Source organism: Chrysemys picta, chromosome 9 (genome assembly GCF_011386835.1).
Source record: "Chrysemys picta bellii isolate R12L10 chromosome 9, ASM1138683v2, whole genome shotgun sequence".
Lineage (NCBI taxonomy): Eukaryota > Metazoa > Chordata > Testudines > Emydidae > Chrysemys > Chrysemys picta.
The window spans coordinates 63836199-63842198 of NC_088799.1; positions in this window are offsets into that span (position 1 = coordinate 63836199).

Here is a 6000-nt window from a genome sequence, read left to right on the forward strand (position 1 = left end):
TATTTTAAAGATCTTAGACACTGTTTGTCTGGCAGTCGCTCAAATGGACCAGGGGGACACAGGGACTGTAGGGAGCAAACGTCACCATCTTCTGTGTCCCCAGAAACCACTGTGGCACTCTTGGACCGGAAACCTCTTGATTCTGAAAGGCATCCTAACCAGGCCTCAGCTGTGTCCTGAACAACACCTGGGTTCCTGCTGTCACACCCTCTTGTGTCCTTTCTCCTTCCCCACCTTATTTCTTCACTTTCCTGTCATTCTCCTTTTGCCATCTGTTTAAGATGAGCTTGGCTTAGCTGGCCAAGACGGCATTTTTTGTTGTTGTTGCTGCAACACAGCTGTGAGCCAGTGACCAGCAGCAGCTAAAAGCAATGCCCTCTACAGCCCAACGCTGGTACATGTTTGCCAAATCTCAGGGTGCCTACTGAGTGCAGTGCTTGTTTCTCCAGCAGCAAGCTTGTGAGTAAAGCTATGTCTGCACAGTTAGACCCAGTAATTGCCAGCCAGGTTAGCTGAGCCCAGGTGCAAGCCTCCCCACAGCAAAGCCCTACTCATGTGATTGTGCCCTCACTGTTTCTGCACTTGTCGGTGCATGTCTGGGGGCATAGCCCATGGTTCTTTGTGCTGAGATGCTCTAGGACTCTTTCCTGAACAACTGTGTCAATAGCGGGAGAACTTGTCTGTCCTTTAGGGGGAGTTGTGGAAAGGCATTGGAGGGCTGCCAGCACTACAGCAATTTTAGCCTGGGTCCTCACTGCAAAGTGTGTGCGTTCCAGCCTGAGTGAACAGGAGACTGGGTTCTAATTAGGGTTGCCAACTTTGGTTGGAAAAATTCCTGGAAATTTCATCACACGACATAAACTTTAATTAAAGATTAATCTTTAATTCCTGGAGACTCCAGGGCAAACCTGCAGCATTGGCACCCCTAGTTCTAATTCACCCCACCCAGCCAGGTCAGCTAGAGTGGGCTTAAAGTACCTCCAAGCCTGGATCAGAGATTTGTCTTTGTGGATGGTAGGGGATTTAGATTTATAAACTAAACCCAATAAAGCACTCAGGTTTCTGTAACGCCTGGGTTCTCAAACTGGGGTTGTGACCCCTCAGGGGGTCGCGAGGTTATTACATGGGGGTCATGAGCTATCAGCCTCTACCCCAAACCCCACTTCACCTCCAGCATTTATAAGAGTGTTAAATATTAAAAAATGTGTTTTTAATTTAATTTAAAAGGGGGGGGGTCGCGCTCAGAGGCTTGTTGTGTGAAAGGAATCATCAATACATAAGTTGGAGAACCACTGCTCTACATCCTTTCTATACAGCAGTGACCCCAATTGGACACAGTACTCCAGCTGAGGCCTAACCAGCCCTGAGTAGAGTGGTACTATCACCTCACGTGACTTGCATGCTATGTCTCTGTTAATGTAATCTAAAATTGCATTTGCTTTTTTTGCAACTGCATGGCATTGCTGACTCATGTTGAGGTGGTGATCCACTACAACTCCCAGATCGTTCTCAGCAGTGCTGCTGCCAAGCCAGTTATCCACCATTCTGTATTGACTTCCCTCCAATCTGACATCATTCAATTAATGGCTCCTCTTTGTTTGCGGTTGTTTAACCAATTATGTATCCACTTAACAGTAGTTCCACCAAACCCGCATATCACCAGCTTACTTATCAGAATGTCATGTGGGACTGTGTCAGAAGCCTTGCTGAAGTCCAGGAATATTATGTACACAGCATTCTCCCTATCCACCAAACCAGTTACCCTGTCAAAGAAGGGAATCAAGCTGATTTGGCATGATTTGTTCTTAGTAAAGCCATGCAGGCTGCTAGTGATCACCCCTTCATTCTCCAGGTATTTGCAAATTCAATGTTTTACACCAGGGGTTCTCAAACTGGGGGTCACAAGGTTATGACATGAGGGTCATGAGCTGTCAACCTCCACCCCAAACCCCGCTTTGTCTCCAGCATTTATAATGGTGTTAAATATATTAAAAATTGTTTTTAATTACTAAGGGGGGGTCACACTCAGAGGCTTGCTATGTGAAAGGGGTCACCTGTAAAAAAGTTTGAGAACCACTGTTTTACACACTGCTCTAGTAGCTTCCCAGGCTGACTGGTCTATGCTTCCCTGGATCCTCCTTTCCCCCCCTTTTAAAGATGGCCACTTACGTTAGCCCTTCTCCAGTCTTCCGGGACCTCTCCCCTCATCCATGCATTTGTAAATATTATTGCCAGTGATTCCGAGATTTCTTCAGCTAATTCCTTCAGTACCCTCAGGTGAATAGCATCTGGCCCTGCTGATTGCAATTCATTCAAATTGGTCAGAAGATCTCTGATGTGTTCTTTATTTATCCCGATCTGCACCCTTTTCCCTTTATTGTCTGTTGTAACTTCGCTACCGGTAGTTGTCCGGTCACGTGTTATTTTTTGTGAGAAGACTGAAGGAAAGTATGCATTGAGCAGCTCTGCCTTCCTATCATCTGTTACAAGCTCAACTTCTCCATTGAGCAGTGGACTCTCACTCTTCCTGGAGCTACTTAACTTTGTGGCAAAAAAATGTAATAAAACAAGCCATGTTCATTGTGTTGCTACCCGCAAACTCAAAAGGTTCCAGAATGTTTTAAATCAACTAATAAACTAACAAATTGCCTGTGTTTTAGTTGGGTTATAGACGGAAACTGTAGCCAAATATCTCAGCTTGTATATTGTAAATATATTGTATCCTCTGTAAATAAGTTTGGAAAAGTGTTGTATTAAAACTATTGACTATTTTACTAATCCTCAAATAAAATGCTTTACGATTGTGATCTGTGACTGAAAACCCATGCAACTCCTAAGTATCATGAACCTGTGGCAGGTTCCAGGCACGTTCCATGAGGAACATCTAAAGCAAACCTGGTTTATGATTATGTAATATAGAAATGTTTTGTTGTGTTATAATTTTTTGGCTTTAATTTAAAATACTTTACTGACTGTTCTATACCAGTACACCCAGTGACAAAGATGCAGTATGACCCAATAAATCAATAGAATATAGTTTTATAAAACTCAGTTTTGATCTGTAATATAAAGGCTGGTAAATGAGTTAGGTGGCCATAAAATTCAAAATATGAGTGGGTGTTTGGGAGAAGCTAATTTCCTGGAGCTTGCATGGATTCAGGGGTCTGAGCTTTGTGTAGCAGCTTTCTAGTACTCAAGTCTTATGACTGACTATGCTAACAGTCTGGCTGAACTAGCTGCAGAACAGGTTAGAGACTGGTTTTAGATGTATTAATATTAGACTTAGCCTGATTTTTGCCTCTTTCTCCCCTGACCCAGATTTCCATGCATTTTCTGGTCTCAGAGCAAGGAGGGAGCAGGCTGTGTGGGCAGCCCAGGGTAGGAGCGAGTGTGCTGGGGAGAGAGGAGCTGGATGCATGCACATTTCCTCTATCTATTCTGCAGATTTGTTCTGATGCAGCCTGTTCCATGGACCCATCCATGCTGGAGAACTCCCTTGTAAAGGGCTGTCCAAGGTGTACTCACTGCCTTTCTCCTTTTGTGCACCCCACAGAAGAGCCCAGTTGTGAGAACAACTCAGTTATTAATCAATACAGAGGTTGATTATCTCTCTTGGCTTCCCCAGGTACTGCTGATGTGTCAATAGCACCCACTACTACCTGAGAAATAAGAGTCAGAGACGGGCTTCCAAGTGCTTCAACACTTAGTAACCAAAGACATCATAACAACCACTAAATAAACTATCCCAGATTTAACATGACATTTCTTGTTCCATCATCGATTACCTGGGGCTTGGAGAGGATGGAAATCATATGTGAAGATTAGAAGTTGCTCTAAAACAGTGGTTCCCAAACTGGGGTTCGCGAAATGTTACAGGGGGTTCTCAGGAAAAAAAATCCCTAATGGTGGACAGAACTGTCCCTAGGGATCTTGGGCAGCACGGGGCCAGCAGCCCGGAGCCCCTGGATTTCCAAGAGCTAAGCAGATCAAAGCAAGCAGATCTATCACACTGAGGAGATTTAAACTTCAAGACACCTTATAAGAAATGGATAGGGAGGTGGATATTTTTTGATGTTTTTAAAATTAAATAGGCAGTATTGTTTTTAAAATTATTATGATGAAGAAGTTTAAGCTTTGTTGTAACATGCGTTGTTTTCTGGACTGCTCAAGACCTGAATGCTTGTGTAGGAGGAACTCTTTGAGTTGGCTTCTTAAATACCTTCATGCTGTTTCACATCTGATACTCCTTGATGAAGCGTAGGAGCCTTGTCTTATAACAGGCTTATTCAAAGTGATATAAGCTACGAAAGTGAGATCTTGGAAGAGTGTTGCCATTTTCATAATGTTATAAAAATAAATAATAATAATGATAATTAATAATGAATAGTGTGTAATAAACAGTGTCTCATAAAAACAAATTTTATATTCCCAAGATCACTGCTTTTATAATTTATACTCAGGTAAAGGAGAAAATCCCTGGAAATATTCATTTTTTAGGAGGGGGTTCACGAGACTTGACATTTTAGCGAAAGGGGTTCACAGGTTCTTAAAGTTTGGGAACCACTGCTCTAAAATCTACCTAAAACATCTGGGTGGTTATTCTCTACAGTGCATGTTTTGCATCTTATTTCCGGATCACAGCCCATCCTTTTACTTCTAAAGACAATTCCAGGACATTCTCAGTGGGAGGGAAATGCCTGTCTACTTTGCTATTAATGAAATCCAAGGCAATTCAGATTAAAATGATATGCTCCATGTCTCAGAAACATACTGAGCTTGCCAATTTCATTGGTTAACCTCACAGGGCTTGTAAGTCTCAGGAGGAGTGGGGGGTGGTGCTTGGAGCTCTGGTGGGCCGGGGGGGGGGGGTCAGGCAGAAGGGGGGGCTAGCCTCCCTAAAGGGGGAGGGGAGGGTCATGCCATGTGCCGCCCATGTCTATCCAACTGTATGGTGGTGTACCGGGACACAGCTCAATACATTCTAACATAACTAGATGAGAAAGGATGTACTGTGCCCTCTACTGATAAAGCAGCAGTTTAGTAACAGGCAGGAAGATATTTGTCTCTGATCCCAGGCAGAAAGGTCACCTAGGCCTTCTCTCTTCTGTCCTTTGTTCCCCCACTGTCTGGAGCTGACTGGTCAGGTCACTGGGGTCCTCTCTCCTCAGCCCCTTGTCCTCCCACTGGCCAGAACTGACTCACTTCCAACTTGGGGTAGGCTTCCTGGTCAGCAGTTGCTAGGGTACCCAATCTCCAGGCCGTTGGCTGGGGTCCCAGCTGCTAAGTTAGGTCACACCTGATCCTCTGCAACAACAAACACCCTCTCCCACCACCTCATTAAAGATGCAGCACACAGTAGTCTTGCAAACCATTAAGAAAATCGCCCTGCTTCATCACATCTCTCACCCCTTTGCATCTGAACTGAGCAGGGTCACTTCAGGTGGAAGTTCAGGTGCCCCTTTCCATAACGCATCAGCTATAACATTTGAACTCCCATTAACACGAACCATCTCCATATCATAATCCTGGAGGGTCGGACACCATCTCAGCAGCTTGGTATTAGCCACGTCAGAGGAGAGTGGCCTGTGTACATAGTAACGCACCACTGAAATCGATATTGCTGCAGCTTTTTAAAGCCCACACCATGGCCTGACATTCCTTCTCTATGACTCCATAGTTCTGCTCCTGGGAAAGCAGTTTCTTGCTTAGCTACACGATAAAGTGATGACAAATGTGCAGAATAAAAGACAAGTGTGTGAGTGTGTCAAAGTCTGTGTAGGATTCTCCTTGCATTGTAGACACACAGGGACAATTTTGCTCACCATGTGAGGGGTTTACCTGCCCTACATTTAGGACAAGAGCGTGCAGTGAACTCCATGTGGCTGCAGTATTACTGTGCCTCAATAATGTCAACAGGTGCAGGGATCTGTCCACAGCAGTGGCTAGGACACCTGAGAAGTGGCAGATCCCTGTTGAAATCCTCTTTTCCCCTCAAGCAGA